This window comes from Marmota monax, unplaced genomic scaffold (genome assembly GCF_021218885.2).
Source record: "Marmota monax isolate L192 unplaced genomic scaffold, Marmota_monax_Labrador192_F-V1.1 WCK01_AAM20220418_F8-fsc00010, whole genome shotgun sequence".
NCBI classification, from domain to species: domain Eukaryota; kingdom Metazoa; phylum Chordata; class Mammalia; order Rodentia; family Sciuridae; genus Marmota; species Marmota monax.
The window spans coordinates 18,021,397-18,043,706 of NW_026692321.1; the positions used below are offsets into that span (position 1 = coordinate 18,021,397).

Below are 22,310 nucleotides of genomic sequence, written 5' to 3' on the forward strand. Positions count from 1 at the left end.
TACTTTGATGTATCCTCTCTGCTCAAATACATAGTAATAGAAAAAAAATTACATAAAAATCAAAAGACATAAGGTTCAAAAATAAGAGAAGCTTTCACTTGGATCAGAAACAGAACAGATACACGAAGTTGTGAGTAGGATGAATCTGCAAGCTTGGGGGACTGAAAAACAGACCAGGCATATACAGTACTTCCTGCAGAGCCATCATGGCACAAAGCAGGGGAGAGTGGAGAACAGGAGACATCTGAGCCAGACTCACTACTGAAAGCCAGGGATGAGGCTAAAGCTGAAAGGAAGCTAGAAAATCTGCTGCAAGTCACTGCCTAGAAATGGCAGTTTATTTTTTTTTTTAATATTTATTTATTTATTTTTTTAGTTTTTGGCGGACACAACATCTTTGTTTGTATGTGGTGTTGAGGATCGAACCCGGGCCGCACGCATGCCAGGCAAGCACGCTACTGCTTGAGCCACATCCCCAGCCCAGAAATGGCAGTTTAGATAATGTTCTATGCTTAGGAAAGTAATAGGGTAGAAACCCAGATTCATGGCCAAGAAACTGAATCAAAAACAATCTATGAGTGGATCTAAATAACCCAGTTACCTCCAAGGGGAAAACCTCTGACCCATCATTATCATATCTGTTCTAGACTGGGGTCTCAAAGGCCAGCTGAACATCGAAATACTACCACGCAAAGAATGAGCACAGAGATTGGAAACAAAACCAAAAGCACTCAAACTCACGATGAAATCAGTGAATCAAAACTTCAAAACACATTAAGAAATAGAATGCTAAGAAAAACAACAGTAGCAGAAATTTAATATGACTTCATTATGGATGAAGCTTAACTTTACAAAACAGCCTGACGAAGGCTTATTTTATAGTCAATTTAGGGTACCTGGACATAAACGTTTTACATTATTGGGAATGCAAAATGCTACTGTCATTTTGAAAGCCAGTTCACAAGTTTTCTACACAGCTAAATATACTCTTATCATATGATCTAGCATCATTCAAAGTATTTACTCAGGCAAGTTAATAACTTGTGTCACACCAAAACCTGCACAGAGATGTTTATAGTAGTTGTATTCAGAATTGCCAAAAACTGGAAGCAACCAAAATGTCCTTCAGTAGGTGAATGAACAAACTGGTACTTTCATACAATGGGGTATTAGTGCTAAAAAGAAATGAGGTAAACAGATATGGAAGAACCTTCAGTGAACATTACTAAGTGAAAGAAGACAATCTGAGAAAGCTACATACTTATGTGACATTCTGGAAAAGGTAAAACTATACAGATAGTAAAACAATCAGAGGTTGCCAGGGGCTTAGGGTGGGACAGAAAAGAAATGGAACAGGAGGGGCTGGGGTTGTGGCTCAGCCATAGAGTGCTTGCCTAGGATGGGTTCAATCCTCAACACCACATGAAAATAAATAAATAAAATAAAGGTATTGTGTGTAACTATAACTAAAAATAAATTTTAAAAAGAAAGAAAGAAATGGAACAGGAGGATATCCAAGCAGTAAAATTATTCTTTATGATTCTATAATCACAGTATACATAATGTCATGTAATGATATTAATCATATATGCCATTATGCATTTGTCAAAATCCAGGGAACTGTATAACATGAAGAGTGAAGTAATATGAAGTTCATACATATAAGTTCTAATATGAACTCTAATATATCAGTTAATAATAAATATATCAATAATGTTCATCAACTGTAACAAATGTACCACACTAACACAAAATGCAGACAATAGGGGAAACTGTACAGGAAAGAGATGGTACACGGGAACCCTTTGCATTATCCAGCCATTTTGGTTAAAGTTGTATTGATCTATTTTTATTCAGTTATGTACACTGTTTTAAAAACACCACTACTGGGTATGATGGTGCATGCCTGATATCCCAGCAGTTTGGGAGGCTGTGGATCCTAAGTTTGAGGCCAGCCTCAGCAATTTAATGAGACCCTAAGCAACTTAGTGAGACCCTGTATCAAAACAAAAAATAAAAAAGTCTGGGGAAATGGCCCCGTGGTAAAGTGCCCCCAGTTCAATCCCCCAGTCCATATATATGTACATATATATGTATATACGTATGTATGTATATATGTGTATATACACATACATATAATTATACTTATAAATATATATATATATTTTTATGTGTAAAATGGTCAGTTATATATGTATATGTGTGTATGTATGTGTGTGTGTATATATATGTGTGTGTGTGTATATATAATTTATATATATATATATATATCTGGAGATGAAATGAAATCTCTGTGCTCGTTCTTCTCTGTGTGGTGGAATGTATATGTGTGTGTGTGTGTGTGTGTGTGTGTGTGTGTTACACACATTCCACCACACAGAGAAGAACGAGCACAGAGATTTCATCTCCGGGAATACACCAAAAGAATTAAAAACACAAACTTTAACAAACACATATATATCTTCATAGCATGATTCAAAATTGAGGAAAAGTAAAAATAACCCAAATGTCAATCAACGGATTAATGAATAAATAAAATGTACAAGTACACACACACACAATGGAATATCATTCGGCCCTAAAAGAGAAATTTTGCTGGGCACAGTAGCACACTCTTGCAGTCCCAGCTCTTAGGAGGCTGAGGTAAAAAAAAAAAAAAATCACTTGAGCTCAGTAGTCTGCAGCTAGCCTGAGCAATACAGCAAGCGCCCATCTCAAAAAATTAAAAAAGGGAAATTTTGACATAATATGGATGAAGAAGACATTTTGCTAAGTGAAATAAACCAAATACAAAGGACAAATATTTAGGATTCCACTTAAATGAGGTCCCTAGTACATTCAGTTTCATACAGACTGAAAGTAGAACAGGAGTTGCCAGGGAATGATGATAGGGGAAGATTTGGGAGTTATTCTTTTGGGGGGAAATGAGAAAGTTGTGAAAAATGAATGATGGTTTGGTCGCTAACAATGTGAATGTACTCAATTATCATACATATGTACACTTAAAAATGGCAGAAGTGGCCAGGTGTGTTAGCACGTACCTAGAATCCCAGCCACTCAAAAGGCGGAGGCATGAGGATCACAAGTTCAAGGCCAGCTTGTGCAACTTAGTAAGACCCTGTCTCAAAAATAAAATAAAAGGGCTGGAGGGGTAGCCCAGTGGTGGAGTGTCTGCCAAGCATGTGGGAAGCCCTGGGTTCAACCCCCTGCACTAAAGAAAAAAAGAAAAAAAATAGTACATTTTATGCTATGTATATTTTACCAAAATTATTTAAAAAGTGCTAGAAAACTAGTTATATGTGTATGCACACACACACACACACACACACTCTCACACTCACTCTTCTTCATTATACCATACATATAAGCAAATTCCACAGCAAAACTTTTTTTAAACTTTTGGGGAAAAAATTGAGGAATATATAATTCATACCCTGAGATAAAGAAATTTTTCTTGACCCCCCCCCAACACAAAGACAAGCCACTTGAGGAAATTTTTCATAAATATAACATTAAAACTTATATATAACTAAAGACATTCTTAACAAAAGGAATGGAAAGCCTCAAACTGATAAGATGCATTTGGAACACAAAAATCCATCATAGAATTAGCAGCCAAAGAAACAATTATTCTTCAGAAGTTAAAAGATGCAGAAACTGTGATCTAAATCTACACGTGAATATGCTCTGCAGTTAAAAACGGGCCATATCTATAAGTATCAACAAGGTTAAATCGCCATTAATTATAATTCAAAAATGTGCACCCCTGTGATCCAGCAATTCCACTTTTCATCCACTGGACAATGGCCATTAATAAGGAGAGGACTGATAACTACAATATAAGACAACATATACTAACATAAGAGATTGTTAAGAAGACTCAGATCCCTATGTTCAACCCAAAAAAAAATCTTTTAGGAAAGAGAGTTGCAAAATGAGGTGGACAGTATGATGTCATTCATGCAGGGGGACATGATTTTTTTTTCATATTATCTATATATTCATGAAAATGCATAGAGAAAGATCTGGAGGAAGTACAATAAACTGCCAATTACAGTTCCTATAGAGGACTAAGTAGATCAAGGGGGCTTTTACTCTGTCTGTACCATTCACAAGCAAGTGTGCATCCTGAGCCACTTGTAGAATCACAGCACACAACCACACAGACAGCGATGTAACTCCAGGAGCCACCAGACATAGGGACTCCAATTCAAACAGCACCCCTAAGGCTGGGCAATACACAGCCTGCACAACTACACACCACAGATTTAATATTTGTATAGTAAGAAATGTATAAAATGGGAAGCTGACTGCAAACCAGCATGAGGAACTTTCTATACTTTGACTAGAATAGTGGTTACAAAGTACATATACTTTTCAAAACTTCAACTCTAAACATGAAGTCTGCATTTTATCATATGTACACTATACATCAAAAAAGTTCATTTTAAAATAAATACAAATTGCCAGGCACAGTGGCACATGCCTGTGATCCCAGCAACTTGTAAGTCTGAAGACAGAGAATTGTAAATTTGAGACCCGCTTGGACAATTTAGCGACACCCTATCTCAAAAAACAAAAAAAATATATATTTTTTTTTTTGAAGGGTTGGAGATGTACATTAGTGGTAGAGTACTCCTGGGTTTTATTCCCAGTACCAAAATAATAAAATTAAATAAATATAAATTAAGTATCTAAATAAAATACTGGAAGAGTCAGTATTTTATTTAGATATTTATGCTTAAGGAAAGCTTTGTATAACATAGGCACCCCAAAGCAAGAACTAGTACACACGTGCTGGTACCCTGAATTACACAGTACTAAAATGAAAATTAACTTACTACTTCAAGGCTTACCACACAATGCCAAGTTGTCTCTCAGGCCAAATTTAGTGGAACCTAAAAATCTTGCCAGCACTACCTTGACTGCACAACCCCCTTCAAAGGCAATTCCACTTAAGTCTGATAAAAATCCTCAGAGAACTCATAAAAGGTCAAGTTTTAATTTGGCAGACAAAGTAACCCAACAGGCACTGCAACCCAGGGAACCAAAATAGCAGCTTGGAGCTGGAGAGTCCAATCAAGGCAGAGGACAGGTAAAATTCTGGCCTTGATTTCAGAGCAAGAACACTTTTTTTTTTTCCTATGGATCTAACATCCAAATCCAAGAATCGGGATAAAAATGACAAAGTATTTTCTAGGCAAAAGCGCTCTCTTTCCTCCTCAAAGGACAAAAAAAAAAAAGCCAATGCTAGAAGGATCAGAATAGGATGATCTCGAGCAACTGTCCCAGGAGCAAGCTCCTCACAGCCAACCTACAAGGAACACGAGAAAGTGGTAGCATGGTCACAGGGATGATTCCATCGCCTTTGCCATTACTTTAACATGCCCAGCTCTAAGAACCTACTGTTACCTCACAAGGCAAAAGACAAGAGTGTGCGCTTGAGGGACATGGTAAGTCCATCAACCATCCCTAACACTAGAATAATTGTTACTGCTCTGTATAAAATGTAGGGAAATCTTGCTTCGTTCATTCATTCACGGCAATGGGCATTTATTGCACGACTGTTGTGTGCCAGGCCACATTCTGAGGATTTAGCAGCGAACAGTAATGGAGCTGAATTCCAGTTGGGAAGGAAGGGAACTTCCTTTCTTTCCAAATTTATTTTCCCCCTCTCCTTTAAATGTCACGCAGAAGAGCCTTCAAAACTTTCCCAAATTCCTCCCACAAGCTTTTCTTGACCTTCCTACTTTATCCCAAAACCAAGCAATTCACAGATCCAATTTCCCAATACTGAGAAAATACGAAAGAGACCTAAAGTGAGTAAGTCATGAAACATAAAATTCAATGCTACTTGGTTATTTTACATGCATACCTAAATTGTTAACACCTCGACAGCAAATTATGGTTGTGTTTTATACTATTTCGAGGCCCAGTGCTGACCACGGTTTTCTACGCACAGTAGCTAATCAATAAACGTTTGCTAAGAATGCTGAAAGGTCTACCTAATCCCAAGGCCTGGCACTGGAATTTAATAGCGAGCATTCGTTAGCTGCATCCTTCCTCCTCTCAGGACACTTTCCTTTCCAGGATGACCTCGTGAGCAGGTTGGCTATTAGGCGCCTCGGGAAACAGCGTTTGGGGAATAAATTCCTTTCTCTCTGCCAGGGCCTGCCTGCTCACCTGCCCTCTGCCAGGACCTGCCTCATTCGCCCCCTTCCACACCTAACGCACAGCCTCCTCCCAGCGAGTCTGGCTCAGCAGCATCTGCCCGGCGTCCGCACCCGGCTCCGCCGCCGGGAGCCCACGGCGCGCTTGGGACCCGAGAGACCCCTCCCCAGGGGGGACTCTCTGCCCCGCCGCGCGGCCGGGACTCCGCAGCATCCCCTCGGCTCGCCCCTCCTGGGCCGAGAGCGCCGCGCGCGATGCAGCGGCCCCGGCTCCCAGCGCGCCGTCCCCGCCTCCTCCGCCCCGCACCCAGCAGGCTCCCGCGGTCCGGACGCTGCGCGGGTTCCCTTCCCGTTCTTCGCGGGCGCGAGGCTCCAACCCCGCTCTCCGCTCCCGCAGCCCCGGCGGCCGCCACGGACTCCGTACCTGGCTCGCTTCCCGGGGAGAGCTGGGGGCGTGGGGAAGGTCTCCAGTAGCCGCAGCCTCCTCCGCCTCGTTCGGCCCGGCCCCCTCAACTGAGGCGGCTGCGGCGCCCGCTCAGGCCCCGGAGCCGCCCCCGCGACGAACGTTCCCAGCGCCCGGCTCGCGCCGTTCCCCGCCCGGCACGCGCAGCGAGCCCGCCCCCGGCGCGAGGGCGCGAGGGCGCGAGGGCGGAGGGGCGGGCGCGCGCCGCCAGCGCGAGCGCGCGGCCGGGGCGGGGCTTCCGCCGCGCCGGGGAGGGGGCGGGGAGGTGGGCCGCGTTCCCTTCGAGCCCCGCCCCCGCCGCCCAGCGAGACCCGCCCCCGGCTCTCCAGCGGGTGTGGGGCGCAGACCGACCTTGCCCGCTCCTGGCCTCTGCAGCTCTGGCTGCGGCGGAGTGGCGCTTCAACTCCACAGGTATCTGCCCCGCCAGGTGAATGCTCTGCTTGATGTGACTACAAGGTAAAGAATGCAAAGAACCATCCCCGTGAATCATTCATCCGCCCCTCTCTGGATAATCCTGTCCCGGTGACTTTCCAAATTAACTCAGCAAGCTTACTGAACACCGACTCTGCGCCTAGCGCTGCACCAGGTGCCGTGTGGGTACAAGGTCATGGTCACGGCCCCTGGTCTAAGGAGCGCATAACTTAGAGGGAAAAGCAGTCGTGTATAAACAACCAGGTCTAGTGACCCGTGCAAAGGCAAGCCACAGTCAGATGCTATGCTAGGATGAGGAAGAGATTACTTCCGCTTGACGTGCAGAGGCGTTCCTGGAAGAGGTGCATTTGTGTTCAGCCTAGAAGAAAAAAAAAAAAGAAGTCCTAGGAAAAAGCCAGGAGGGCATTAAGACTCGGTAGAACTTGAGCAAAGAAGCACAGGTGACCAAGATTTACCAGCTCAGCACCTTTTTAATATTGTGTGTATGTGTATGTGTGTGTGTTCCTTTCCAAACTGTGTGAAATATAGGAGAAGGTGCCAAATTAGGAACAGCCAAACCTTTTTAATGGCCCAAGTGATCATTTTTCTCAACATTTTTTAAGACTCAAAATGGCAACGTCCTTTAAGAGTTATAAAGCAACCCCAGGTCAATGCGCTTTGAGTTGAGTGGTTTTTACTGCTTTTTGGCACCTTATGGTAAGGCAGATCGAGCCACCTCCTGCTGCGGTCTGCCTGCCTGCCTTTAGAACACCCTCTTCCTTCTCTCATCTGCCTATTTTTAAACTCCTATAATGAGGAAAATGCTTATAACCAACTTTAAGTAAGAGTAAACAGTTTCTTCAAAAAAGAGTATCACCTTTCACACATGGCTTGTGCAAATATTTTGCATACCAGAGAGGACTAAGATACTAAGATACTAAGACTAAGATACTCAGAATAGAGGTAAGAGACATCTAGTTTATTTTTTTTAATATTTTTAGTTGTCAATGGACATTTTATTTATTTATATGTGGTGCTGAGACTCGAACCCAGTGCCTCACACATGCTAGCCACTGAGCTACAACCCTAGCCTCTAGTTTATTCTTTGACCAATTATTGAGCATCTATTACAGAAAAGGCATTGAAAGGGTAACTCACTGATTCTCTTCTTTAAGAGAAAGGTGTAAGAGATACAAAATAAATATGTAGAGGCTGGAGTTGTGACTCAGCGGTAGAGCACTCACCTCCTACATGTGAGACCCTGGGTCCGATCCTCAGCACCACATAAAAAAATAAATAAATGAAATAAAGGTATCGTGTCCAACTACAACTAAAAAATAAATAATATTTAAAAAATAAATAAACAAATATGTACATATTGCTTGATGTGTTTGCCCAATTGATAGAAACCAAGGTTTCAGTATGTGAGCTAGACTCATAAATCAATTTTGGAATTAACTACTTCAGGTGCACTTGTCCTCACATCTTTCCATCTCTGTGTTTTCATTACCTCCACGTCCTCAGAAAACCTTTCAAACATCTTTCACTAATTCTTTCCCTAATATTCCAAAATTATTGACTTTTCTTGTTTACCTGTTCTATTTCCTACCTCATCTATATATGTTCAAGCTCTTCCAGTCCTGGGGTAGGGGCAGAAGGAAGAAGTTTCCACCATGATTACTATTCCCTCTGTATTTTTCTTCTCAAATGTCTTGAAAGCCATCTGAAGTCATTACCTCCTCAGAGGCTTCTCGCTCTTCAGTCCGTGGCTCTGCTCCACCACTCCACTGCCTATTCTTAGTCATTAATGCTTCTTTTGATCCTAAATGCTATGGCCCAGTTAAGTCTTCATTTTACTAGAACTTCCAGTGGCACTTGACTATACAAGCGTGCTACTCTTTTTGAAACATGGCTCCATGACATGATTCCTCTTTTAACCCCTTTAGCCACTCAGTTTCCAAAATTCTGTCCTCAGCTCATCTCACCCCACACCTTCTCCCTGAGCCATTTCACATACTCCATATCTTCATCTATCACCCATGGCTGCTACTCCAAATTGTATTATCACTAACTTAGGCCACTCCTCTAGGTTCCTCATGCACAAAAGCCTACCAGAATATCCTAGAGACCTCAAGCTCTGCATTTCAATAGTGTATGGCACTACTGTCCATCCAGTTGCCCATTCAAACACCTCTAATTAACCTTTATTCCTTGTTTCTCCTTGCTGCTTCCAATAATCAAAGTCCTTTCCTTTTGTTGTTGTTATTGTTTTGTTTGTTTGTTTGTCTTTATACCAGGGATTGAACCCAAGGGCACTTAACCACTAAGCCACATCCCCAACCCTTTTTATGTTTTATTTTGAGACAGGGTATTGCTAAGTTGCTTTTAGCCTTACTGAGTTGCTAATGCTGGCTTCGAACTTCTGATGCTCCTGCCTCAGCCTCCCAGGTAGCTGGAATTATAGGCATGCATCACTGCACCCAGCTACAAAGTCCTCTGGATTCTACTTCATTAATACTTCTAGAACCTGTCCCTCTTAGCTCTTCTCAGCTAGGCTAGTGCAAGAACCTTTTATCTGCTTCCCTACTCTTCCTGTATCTCCGGTTTCTTCTAATCCATGTTCCATATGCGGGTTGTAGAAAACTTTCCAAATGTACCGCACATGGTGTCACTACACAGCGTGGCACACAGACCCTCCATTAATCTAGCCTTTGCCTATCTATCCATTCCATCTTGTGTTGCTGTCTCCACACACACATCACCCAAATTCCTGGAATGTTTCTGCTTTCCCTAACCTCCATACCTTTGTGCTTGTTTTGCTTTTTGTTTGGAATTTCATTTGAATAAAAGCAAAGGGTATGCAATGTAAGTGTAGTTGAAGTTCCATGTATTTTTTTTTCTCTTTCCATATGTTTTATTGGTACAATGTAGTCATACATAATAATGGGATTCGTTGTTACATATTCATACATACATACAGCTTAACTATAATTTGGCCAACATAACCCCCTAGCACTTCCCACCTCCCTGCATACTCCTGCCCCCTGGTTCCTTTCCTTCAGTGATCTCCCTTCTATTTTCATAAATCCTCTCTCCTTCTTTTCCTTTTTCCTCTCTAGTTTCCATATATGAGAGAAAACATGCAACTCTTGACCTTCTGAATTTGGCTTCTTCCACTTAACATAATGTTCTTAGTTCCATCCATTTTTCTACAAATGACATAATTTCATTTTTCTTTGTGGTTGAATAAAACTCCATTGTGTACATATAACACATTTTCTTTATCCATTCATCTGTTGATGGACACCTAGGCTAATTTACAATCCCACCAACAATATAAAAGTGTTCCTTTTTCTTCACATCCTCTCCAAGCATTTACTATTACTTGTATTTTTAAAAAATATTTATTGTAGTTGTACACAATATCTTTATTTTATTTATTTATTTTTATATGGTGCTGAGGATCGAACCCCAGGCCTCCCATGTGCTAGGTAAGCACTCTACTGCTGAGCCATAACCCCAGCCCTGTTATTTGTATTCTTGATGACTGCCATTCTGACTGATATGAGATGAAATCGCAGTATAGTTTTGATGATGTTGAAAAGTTCCATGTATGTTGAAGCTATACTCCAAGAAACTTTCTGGAAATAAGAACACATAAACCTATACAATGGAATGGCTCACATGTACCTGAGGAACTTACCAGAGAATGATCAACTCTGAGAGCTATACTATTAAAATTATTAGATATAATAATAAAAATAATAATAACAGCCTCCAAGGCCTTCAGGCAAAAAAAAAAAAATCAAATTGTTTAAAAGGAAAATTAGGCTGCAGGTCATTAAAGATGGAGACAAATTCTTTTCACTCCTTTTGATCTAGGCTAGCCTTAGTGAACTACTAGTCAATACAATATGTGATATTCTAGGATTTCCAAGCCCAGGGCACTAGAGCTCTTAAGTTATCCACCTGGGTCTTTCTTTTATCCATCTGGGAACACTTTCTTTTAAAGCCCTGAGCTGTTATGGAAAGTATCTCACTTCCTGTGGAAAGGTCCTGAGACCACACTGAGAGGGAGGACATGGTCAATCCTGGCTGATACCAAGTGAAGTCATCATTAGCGCTCTGACTCAGCCCAGACATCAGCTGAATACCTCTGAGTGACCTCCTCTGAAGTCATGTGGAACAGAAATATCATCCAATCAAGACCTACCTATGTAGGTATGTGGTTCCAAGGAAGAGAACTTATCTAGCATGTACAAGGCCCAGGGCTCAATTCCCAGCACCTTAAAAAAACTAACAAAAACAAAAGATCTATATATCAGGTATTTAGTGCATGCCACCAGTGAAATGACTGGAACCCAGCCCCAGCTCCCTGCCTCTTTTCCAAGAGATCCTTGTTTTCTAGAAGTCACCCAGATATTTCCCTTGGGCAGAAGTAAGGAAGCCCCACAGAAGGCAGGTGGCTTCCTGGGATGGAGAAGATAATCTGAGGATGTGCTTGGGCTAAGTCCTTTCCCGTCTGCTTTGTGAGCCTGCCTGTGGCTGCAGGTTAGGCTGTAAGACCCAGAAACCCACCTAAGCTTTTGCAGGGACACAATTAAACCCTTAATAAGTGTCCATCAATAAAATGTAATAGCTCCAGATGTTTACTTGCACATGCAAGTAAACTGAGCTACTCAGAAGGCTGAGGCAGGAAGATTGCAAGTTACAGGCCAGCCTAGGCAACTTAGCAACACCCTGTCTCAAAATGAAGAATAAAATTGGCTGGGGTGAAGTTCAGTGGCAGAGCATCCCTGGGTTCAGTCCCCAGTGCTGGAAAAAATTTTTAAAAAGTAATGGGAACACAGCCCTGCTCATTCAAGGGCTATATGTGACAGAGATTGTACACAAAGCTTCAAGAATTTACTGTGTGACCCTTTACAGAAAAAGTTTGTCATTCCCTGCTTTAAAGGATAGGGTGGGGTGGGAGATACAGTTCAGTAGTAGAACACTTGCCTACCATGCACAAGGCCTTGGGTTCAGTCCCCAGCAACACCTACACACACACACACACACACACACACACACACAGATTCTTACTTTAAGGCATTCATTCTAGGGTAATTTATTGTGAGTCTGTTAGCCAAAACAGCTGGCATCAGACTTCCCAAGAGCAACATGCCAAGCAAGGCAATAGTGATGCAGTGTCTTCTAGAAACTTAAGGAAAGAAGATGCAGGCAAAGGATTTTATATCTACCCACCCATGCCATTTATCAAGCATCAAGACTATAGGAAAAAAATGTTTATAAAATGCAAGAAATTAAGGAATAGTGCACATATAAGCTTATCCTAAGTATCCGCAAAAACACAGGCCAGCAAATTTTTCGAAAACATCAGATAGTAAATATTTTAGATTTGGCGACCTGACTACTCTACTCTGCCATTATAGCACAAAAGCAATGGTAGATGATATGTAAATAAGTAGGTATGTTCCAGGAAGCCCCACAGAAGGCAGGTGGCTTCCTGGGATGGAGAAGATAATCTGAGGATGTGCTTAGGCTAATAAAATTTATAAATTTTATTTATAAAACAGGCACAGGCATAAAAATTGGGCTGGATTTGCTGCCTCTTTACTAGAGGAAAAGAAGTAGTAGGAAGTTCCTCACAAAGAACCATGAGGCCCATATGGCTCAAGAAAATAATATACCATGGCCAAGTGGGGTATGTCTTAGTCTTCTAGGGCTACCGTAAGAAAGTCCACAGGTTGGCTGGCAAGAGAGAGAGAGAGAGAGAAAGGAAGGAGGGAGGGAGGGAGGGAAGAAACTAACTTATTTCTTTGCAGTTCTAGAGGCTACAAGTCCCAGATCAGGTGTTGCGAGGGTTGATTGCTCGTGAGCCTCTTTAACTAGTAGATGGGCCTCTGAATCTGTCTTCAAATGATCTGCCCTCTATTCTTGTACACCTGTGTCCTAATCTCCTCTTCCTATAAGGACATCAGTTGTTGGGTGCAGGGCAGGCTGAACAGATGTTGACTGCAAGATAGCCCATGCACTCAAACCCCCCTCTATCTGGTCCTTTATCACCTGTTTGCCTCAAGTCTGAACATTCAACCCTGCTTAAGGCTGAACACTTAACCCCCCCTTGGGCCAACAAGGCAGCTTGCAGACCCAGAGGCCCCATTAGATTTGGGCTATAAAAACTCCCTCCTGCCAGGCCCCCCTCTCTCTTGCTCTTTCTCTCTTGCTCTTTATCTTTCTTACACACGCTCTCTGTCTCTCTCTTGCTCTTGCTCTCTCCCTGTTCATCTCTTCTCTTTTCTCTCTCTCTCTTTCCTTCTTTCCTTTCTCTTTGTTGCGCTGCTGCAATAAAGATCTTTTGGTTGCTCCGAGTGTTGTGGTCACTTTCCTTTCATCAGTCATGTGGGACTAGGGTCCACCTCTAAAAACTTCATTTTATCTTAATCATCTCTCTAAAGACCCTATCTCGGGCTGGGGATGTGGCTCAAGTGGTAGCGTGCTCGCCTGGAGTGCGTGAGGCCCAGGTTCGGCCCAGGTTAGGCCCAGGTTCGATCCTCAGCACCACATACAAAAAAAAAAAAGACCCTATCTCCAAATACAGTCACATTCTGAGATACTGGAGATTAGAACTTCAACAACCTAAATATAAAAGCTAAAGCTATAAAACTCTTAGAATAAAACATAGGTATAAAATATTTATTACCTTGGGCCTGTTAAAGTCTTCTTAGGCACAACACCCAAAACAAATGATAAAAGAAAAAGTAGGTCAGTTGGACTTTATCAATTTAAAACTTTTTTTGTGGGGTTTGAGGAGTAGGGATTGAACCCAGGGGCATTCTACCATTAAACTACATTCTAGCCCTTATTTTTTATTTTGAGGCAGGGTCTTGCTTAGTTACCTAGGCTGGCCTCAAACTTGGGATCCTCCTGCCTCATCCTCCTGAGTCACTAAGATTATAGGCATGTGCCACCATGCCTGATGGTATGTTATTTATATCTCAATATATATTTTTATTTTTTCTCAATATATATTTATCTCAATATATATTTTTATCTTAATATATAGTTGAAGAAAACTATTAAATACTCCTGGAAGATACAAATATATACTTGGTTTTGATTAAAATATCTGATCATTAAGGTAACAATTTTTCTTACATTAATTTATAAATTCTGTAGCTGAACAAGTCGATACCAAAGCTGAAAGGAAAAAAATTAACACTCAAGAATAGCACAGTTTGGGGGCTGGGGATGTGGCTCAAGCGATAGCGTGCTCGCCTGGCATGTGTGCGGCCCGGGTTCGATCCTCAGCACCACATACAAACAAAGATGTTCTGTCCGCCAAAAACTAAGAAATAAATATTAAAAAAAAAAAAATTCTCTCTCTCTCTCTCTCTTAAAAAAAAAAAAAAAGAATAGCACAGTTTGGCACATGAATAGGCAGACCAATGGAACCAAATAGAAGACCCTCTGGGTGTGAAATTCCTGTAGGTGAAAAACAACTGAGTCAAAGTGGGACTTTGTAATAAATGGTGTTGGGGCAACAATACCTCATACTCCATTGGTGAGATAGGAGGGAATAGAGTGCTGAAGAGAATGAGAAATAGTGCCATCCTTATGAAGAAGCATTTGGCAGGATCTCAATGAGACACTGTGTACATTCACCTTTCATCCCAACACTGTGGCTTCTAGGAATTCACCTCAAAAATACTCCCAAACCACATGTACACTCTTACATATGCAGGCGTCTTCCTTATCCCATTATTTGGATTTGCAAAATATTAGAAACTACCTAAATGCCCAAATATGGAAGATTTATTCAATAAACTATGATATACACAATGTAACACAAGGAAGCATTTAAAAGAAGAAGACCTTCATTAACTGCTAGTAATATATATTGAAAATGAGAACCTAAGCTATAAAAGCAAAGTACAGAAACATTTTTTTGTGTGATAAAGACAAGAAATTAGAAAATGTAATGGACTTGCTTATTTTAGTAAAAAGAAATACAAGAGCCAGTAAACCAGAATACAGTAAAAATTGGTTATCTACAAGGAATTTGGTGAAAGGACAAGATAGGAAGGATGAGGAGGAAGAGAAAATTCTGAGGTTATCTTTTGGTGTAGGTAACCTACTTACAAAGCACATCAATGTTACATACATTCAGAAATAAAATTAAATCAATCAACAAAGGAAAAATTGAAAACCTGTAACAATGCAAATAGAAACAAATGAATCCAATGGTATGTTAATAAGTGACATTACTGCAATGAAGAGGGAAGAAAGAAGTGAAACCAATCAAGTCATTTTGAATACAATATTTTGATATACCACAGTCTAATGCAGATAATAAACTACGGGGGGAAAAAAAATCAATCCCAGAAAAGAAGAAACACAATGGACAATAAACATTTTAAAATACTGGTTATCTTAATTGCTGGGCTAGGGATGTGACTCAGTGGTAGAGCACTTGCCTAGCACGCCCAAGGCCCTGGGTCCAATCCCCAGCACCACAACAGGGAAAAAGCAAAAACAAAACAACCACAACAACCACCCTTGCCATTCTAGTGGGTGTGAAACATTATAGTTTTAGTTTTTTAATTTGCATTTCCCTGAATGCTAATGAAACTGAGCATCTTTTCAAGTGAATTTGACAAGAAAGTTAAATTAGCAAAGTGTTTGAAATTTAGTATCCGGTGTTAAAGAGTTTTTTGAGGAAATGTAAATTAGACAATCTTTCTGTGGGGTGATTTGGAAATACATATAAAAATCTTTAAGAATTTCGAGATCCTTTTGTTACCGATATTTACCAGTGACCAGTCCTTGTGTCCCTGAATGCTCCGAGGCATGTGTAGAGTGGAAAGTGGAAGCTTTATTAAAGGACAGCAGAAAAGACTTCTCCCCAGAGGAAGAAGGGGACCCAAAAGGTGGAATCCGTGGAAGGGGGAGGTCTTCTCTTTTTCATAGCTAAGGGCTTCTTTTAGTCCTCCCACATTCCTGTCCTTTGTTTCCCTTTATATCGCAGTGATCGAATGCAGGTGGGAAGGCCAAAAGGTGGGAGATAGGTGGGCTGAAGGAGTAATCTGGGCAGGAAGGGCCTGGGGTGATTTGATTAGCACCTCCCTGCTTGCTGGGAGCTGCTTCATTAACAGTTCCTTAGGATGGGTTCCTGGACTCCATTCTCAATAATGGTCTTCATTTTCTTTATCTTACTCGATATTAGGCCCCATTTACCTAACTACACTAACTATCTCTCTTTAAATCTGGCTTCACTTTGACTCAGAAATTCCAATTCTTAGAATTTATTTTATGAAAATATTCAGTGATTTATAATTAAATTTATGCATTAGAATTATCTTACCAATATTACTCCTAAAATCAAAATGGGGGGGGGGCTTTAATTAAATTATAAGACTTCCATGAGATACAAGAGTTCACAGCCATTAAAATCATACGTGGTGTCACAAACTTTTAATCCAAGCTACTCAGAAAGCTAAGGCAGGAGGATCTTAAGTTTGAAGCCAGCCTGGGCAACTTAGCAAGACATTGTCTGAAAATTTAAAAATCAAAAGGACTGGGTGTGTAGCTCAGTGGTGAAGCACCCCTGGGTTCAGTGTTGGAAAGGAGGTAAATCGGGAACTCAGCAATGCTGGCTGGGAGCATGAATCTGTGCAACCATTTGGTTACACTTCACACATTTTAAATTCTGTGTACTTTATATCTAATAATTCCATCCAAAAGACACTACTGACATCTGTGCCAAAGAGGGATATATAACCCCTACTCTGTCTTTAGTATCTGTAGTGGTGAAGTAGTAAGAAAAATTCCTAGTGTCCAGCAAGAAAAGAATGAATGGCTGTACGTATGCCCACAGTAGAAATGTTAAGCCGCCATGAAAGTGAAAGAAGCACATTTTCCTAAAGCAACATGGATTAGCTGAATCCTTTTTTTTTAAGTGAAAAAAGCAAGAGACATATGACTAGTTCTACTATAATACCATTTTTATAAAGCTCAACATCAAGTAAACCAAATAATTTGTAAACCCAAACTTCAAGAAAATAGTTAGCCCCATGGGAGGAAGTGGTAGATATAAAAGGTAAATTGTGCCCGTGATCACCATTATTTGCAATAATTTGCTTCTTGGAGATCATACCTACATGCGCATGTGTTGTGCTCTCTGAACAAAATACTGGACAAATGTAAACCTACATATTAGTAGAGGTTATTTCTGGGCTAAAGGATTGAGTTAATTTTCTTTGTTTATAGTTTCTTAAATAGTCATGAACTTTTTTGAAAGCAGTGAAGAAAATTATTAAAATTGCAAGATCTTTTTTGATTTTCATTCTGCAGCCTGAACAATTTAAGTCTTAATTATCAAAGTTGTAAAGTTATAAATGAGCTAGAGGAGGAGGTGCACAGAGGAATCTCTAAGGTCATGTATGACTCCAGGTTTGGGCAGGAAGTGAGCTGAGAGCAGTAGGAAAGAAGCTACTGAAGCATGTTTCAGGGCTACGTGGGAGGCAGACATCTGTCAGCGGAGCATCAACGTGGGCAAGAGGAAGGTAATAGCAGCTTGGGGAAAATCATTTAATGAACCTGAAAATCATTCCTTGAAGTCAGAAATCCTTGTTCCAGCCTGCCTGACTTCCAGCCTCCTCCTCCCTAACCCCAATAGCATTCAAATAAGAATACAGGAAACAAAGGGCTGGGGTTGTGGTTCAGCGGTAAGCACTTGCCTAGCACATGGGAGGCCTTGGGTTCCATCCTCAGCACCACATAAATATAAATAAAATAAAGGAATTGTGTCCAGCTACAACTAAAAATAAATAAATAAATATTCTTTAAAAAAAAAAAAAGAATACAGGAAACAAAACATCACAATCCCATCCTTGTATCAAATGATAGGAAACTGACACCATAATATGTACCCTTCTCTTCTCTGTCTCTTACAGATGTCACAACAGGACTGGAAAGAGTCCAATAGCAAGTAATTAAAATGAAAACCAGAAAGAGGGTCCTTGACAAGAGGGCAAGCAAAGACCAAACTCCAACCCTCAGGAGAATGAGAGTTTAGACAGGATGTGCCCGAGGTAGGCCTATCAGAACAGAGTGTCACACATCTTGCCATGCCAGCAGTAAGGCGTGGCTGTGGGTGGCTGAAAGAGACAGATCTGGAAGACAAAAATAGGAGCTGCTGTTTTGCATGGCAGATAACAATTTGGAAATCTTTAACACCAGAGGCTGAATCATTGGTTCTCAGTCTCATCCAAACATGGGACAAAGATGGAAGGAAAACAGACTGGGGGCTTCTGGGTGGGGTGGGGATGGCCAGGAAGAGAGGCATGGCTCCTGACTCTCTGTGATCTCCTGTGGGTTCTGAGTCTGGGACAAATTGCATACAGAGGCTTTATGGATAAAATTTTCCAAGACTTATCTCGTGAACAGTGGTGATTCTTCAACAAAATTGCCCACGGGATCAAGCATAGGTTGGTCTGGACTAGAAGGAAGACTCATCCTTGGTGTTGCCTGTGAGCTACAATCACAGCTGAACCTGCCATTCCACTGGATGCACAGTGTAGATCTCCTGAGGCCAGTGGCTATCACCTGGAAGATCCTTGAGAATTACCCCAAGTAGGCAACCCAGAGGCCTCTCTTGACTTCTCAAGAAAGGGTGTCCACAGGTTTCGCTGTTTTCCCAGATGTATTTATGGGGTATTGTTAGGCACCTGAAAAGGTCAACAAATTCTGTTAATGTAACTTTCTAAACTGGCTCAGACCAGGCTCCATGGCGCATGCCTACAATCCCAAGATCCAGACCAGCCTAGGTAATTTAGCAAGACCCTGTCTCAAAATAAAAAATAAAAAGGAATGGGGATGGATCTCAGTGGTAGAGCATCCCCCAGTACTGATGACTGATTCCAGCTGTTCTCAATCTGGCTGCATACAAGATATGGTTTTGAAAAACTATCTACAGCTGGGCCCTGCCTTAGATGAACTGAATTTTTTAAAGTGATATAAGGTGCAAAGGGAGTGGAGAACCCTGAGCACCTCCATTTGTTGAAGTTAATTATTCCAGGAGTTTCTGGCTGTAGGAAGAGTGCGAAGGGCAATGGAAAACAGGCTGAGTGGAAGTTAAGAATCCAGTTCTGCCAGGTAACTAGAGCAGGTGCTTAAATAGGGTCCAGGCTGCCCCTAGGTAGGGGATGTGGGAGAAAGGGGAGCTTGGAAGCCTCCAGAATGTTACTGGACAGCTGACAGCCTTAGATGCTATCTTCCAGGCCCAGGACAAGGAGGTACTCTCTAGCAACTTCTGCTGAGCTGTGCCTTCTCCTTGTTTCGCCTTCTTTGCTTCTCCATGTTGGTCCTGGACTGCAGCAGGCCAATCTCCTGTGCTCTGTGTCCGCCTGCCTTAGCATTTCAGAGCTCAGTCTGCACACAGCCCACCCCTACCTACCCTGCAAACTCATTCTTCACTGTCTTCAGTCAAAGTTCCCTTGAGGCCAGAGCCTAGGGAAAAGGGTATTTCCCCCTGGCCTGCTCAGGGGCCTCTCTGGTTCACTTCACATCACATTACAGATGCTTCCTAGGCTGGGGTTGTGGCTCAGTGGCAGAGAGCTTGCCTTTCACATGTGAGGCACTGGGTTCAAATCCTCAGCACCATGTAAAAATAAATAAACAAAATAAAGATATTGTGTCTGAAAGAATTCCCCACGCAAAGACACTTCTCTGGGAGAATTCCAATTTTATTGCAAAAGGCTGTGTGCTTATATAGAACTAAGGGGAGATGGTAGGGCTTAGATAAATGGCAGGCCACCTGTTTATTGGCAAGTTCTTCCAGATATCAGCTCCGGAGCCCAGGAATTAGTTCTCATTGGGGCTAAGGTTCCCCGCCAGCGAGATTTGAAATTGGCACCAGCGGGAGAGTTCACACGGGCAGGGAACTTTTCGCGCCACTGCAAAAAAGAGGAAGGTAGAAAGAAGAGGTCCTGAGGCGCCATGTTGGGGTTTTTCTCTGGGGTACGGCTGCCGTTTATACTTTTCCCAACATTGTCCATGTATAACTAAAAAATATTTTTTAAAAAAGATGCTTTCTATATGGGTTAGGACAACTGTTTGCCTAGAAATGTCCCTCCTCTTCCTCTAATGAGATGCTTCCATCTTTTTTCCAGGACACAGGAACACAGAGTACAAAAAGCCACCTGGTTATTATCCAGATACCCAGCTGGGAATGGAGGGGCCGCTGCAGCTAGTGCAGTACCTGGGAAACCGGAGCCCCAGTGCTCCCACATGCTCACGTGCTGACCCTGCTACACAGCAAATCCCACCCCACCCCACATTACTTTTTCAGATGCTTATATAAAAAATCACTTCACTGTAGGGTACAGAAAGCTCCAGAAACTTCATATAGGGAGACACTTTCAGGTACTCAGATGACCTTCTGGGGACAGCTTGGTTTGCTGAGGCTTCTCAGACAGATCCCTCACTTTGCTTATTTCCCCAGGTCACTCATCCCATTATTTTTTACCCCCACCATCTGCTGGCTCCTCCACACATCAAGGGTTACTTTCCTGCTAATCTATTTGGCTTCAACCCCCCATTTCCATCTAGATCATCCTCTCCTGTCTCCAAGGATAAATACTTATCCATAACCTGCCCCAAGATCTGACTGAGACTTCACCATCTGTGAGAAGGTTGATTGTTTAGTGTGACCCTCACTCTTCTCTGATCACGACCTGGTGGTGTCCCCTTCACCTTTAGGCCCCATTAAGGCTATTTTTGCATTAGTTGGCACATTACGGGATAAACAGCTTGGGCTGTTACACTTTTGCCTGCTGTGTTTCCTCGCCTAGATTTCAAGTTTCTCAAACCCAGGACTCATGGTGAGAACACAAGAATATACATGATCTTGGCAATGGGTGATGAGAGGTGGGCAGGGGTCCCACTGGGACCCCAGAAGATCTGTCCCTGGCTGTGGTGCAGTTGTTAAGTCTGAGTATGATGAATAAGATTTTTTTCCCCTACATAAACAAACACCCTATGGCACATTTTTACCAGCCAACATTCTTTCATGACTTTTCAGAAACCTAGAAAGGTCATAAACCTGAGGAAACTCAACCTTGCCGCATTTTGGATGGTTGGTGAGAAACACCAAGGAAGACTGCAAAATATGCATGAACTATAATTCCCTGCACTGTTAGTAGGACTGTCTCACTGGCAGGTAATATTTAACGGGCACCTCCTATGTGCAAGGCTATGAAATGGAAGGTGAGAAAATACGTAGGGCAATTTCTGCTTTAAGAAGGTTAAAAATAGCAAGTGGGTTATACAAAACAGATGATTTTCAAGAGATTACATAAAGGACATTGAAATCAAGATTTAAGGGCTAAGGGAGCCCAGAAGATGACTCGTTCCATCCAGAGGCAGGGTGGTAGGCTGTAACAGTACTGGTCCCCAGTGAACCACGCCTCTTGGTACACATACTCTTACATATTCCCCTCCCACGTTGACTCTGCCTTGGCCACATCACTTGAAGCAACAGCACATATGACACAAGCAAAACCATTGTCCTGTGAGCACTGTATAAGGAAGCCAGTCTAGCCCAAGGGAGGATGAGAGGCCTTGTGGAGAAAAAGTGAGTGGGCATCCCCTGCCAGGCATGTGGGTGAGGCCATCTGGGTGTACCAGTCCAATTGACCTTACACAGAGGCCTCCCCTTGTCCATGGTTCTGTTTTCCAAGGTTGCATTTGCCCACCATCAACTGAGACCCAAAAATAATAATGGCAAATTTCAGAAACAAATAACTCCTGAGTTTTAAATTGTCATTCTGAGTAGCATGATGAATCTCCCACCATCCCTCTGTATCCCAGCAGGATACAGATAATAAAGAATCCCTCGGTCCAGCTGTTCACATTACTTGTGGTAGTTGAGTGAGAGACCACATTCACATAACTTGTATTACAGTATATTGTTCTAATTTATTATTAGCTATTATTAATCTCTTATTGTGCCTAGTTTATAAGTTAAACTTAATCATAGGTATGTATAAGAAAAAACACCATATATACAATTCACTGTTCTCTGCTGTTTTGGGCACTTACCACATATCACCCATGGATAAGGGTGGCTATGTGTAGCTAAGTGTAGCTATGTGAGTGGGTCCTGGTGACACCAGCAGAGGAGCTTCCCAGTTGATCCAAAGAATTGACAGAAGTAGTAAGTTGATATCAAAACTAAATGTTTTGGGGTAATTTGTTATGCAGTG

At 41.9% G+C, this 22,310-nt stretch overlaps 1 protein-coding gene and 1 long non-coding RNA gene across 17 annotated transcripts in view; one reads left to right on the forward strand and one right to left on the reverse strand.

Annotated features, from left to right (window-relative positions):
• The window catches only part of Dtnb (dystrobrevin beta), a 234,482-nt gene extending 227,708 nt beyond the window's left edge, over positions 1–6,774 (reverse strand). For 10 of the 16 annotated variants that reach the window (XM_058578414.1, XM_058578416.1, XM_058578412.1 and 7 more), the window contains exon 1: positions 6,595–6,774. The gene's annotated coding sequence lies outside the window, so the exon portion shown is untranslated. The remainder of the gene's footprint in view (positions 1–6,594) is intronic. The other 6 variants (XM_058578417.1, XM_046441404.2, XM_058578405.1 and 3 more) reach the window with 2 other exon arrangements.
• Positions 6,775–6,957: 183 nt separating this feature from the next.
• Positions 6,958–21,938, forward strand: LOC124090859 (uncharacterized). The gene is made up of 3 exons (XR_006851251.2): positions 6,958–7,089; positions 18,000–18,137; positions 20,217–21,938. It is a non-coding gene; the product is annotated as an uncharacterized LOC124090859 (long non-coding RNA).
• Positions 21,939–22,310: the final 372 nt, after the last annotated feature.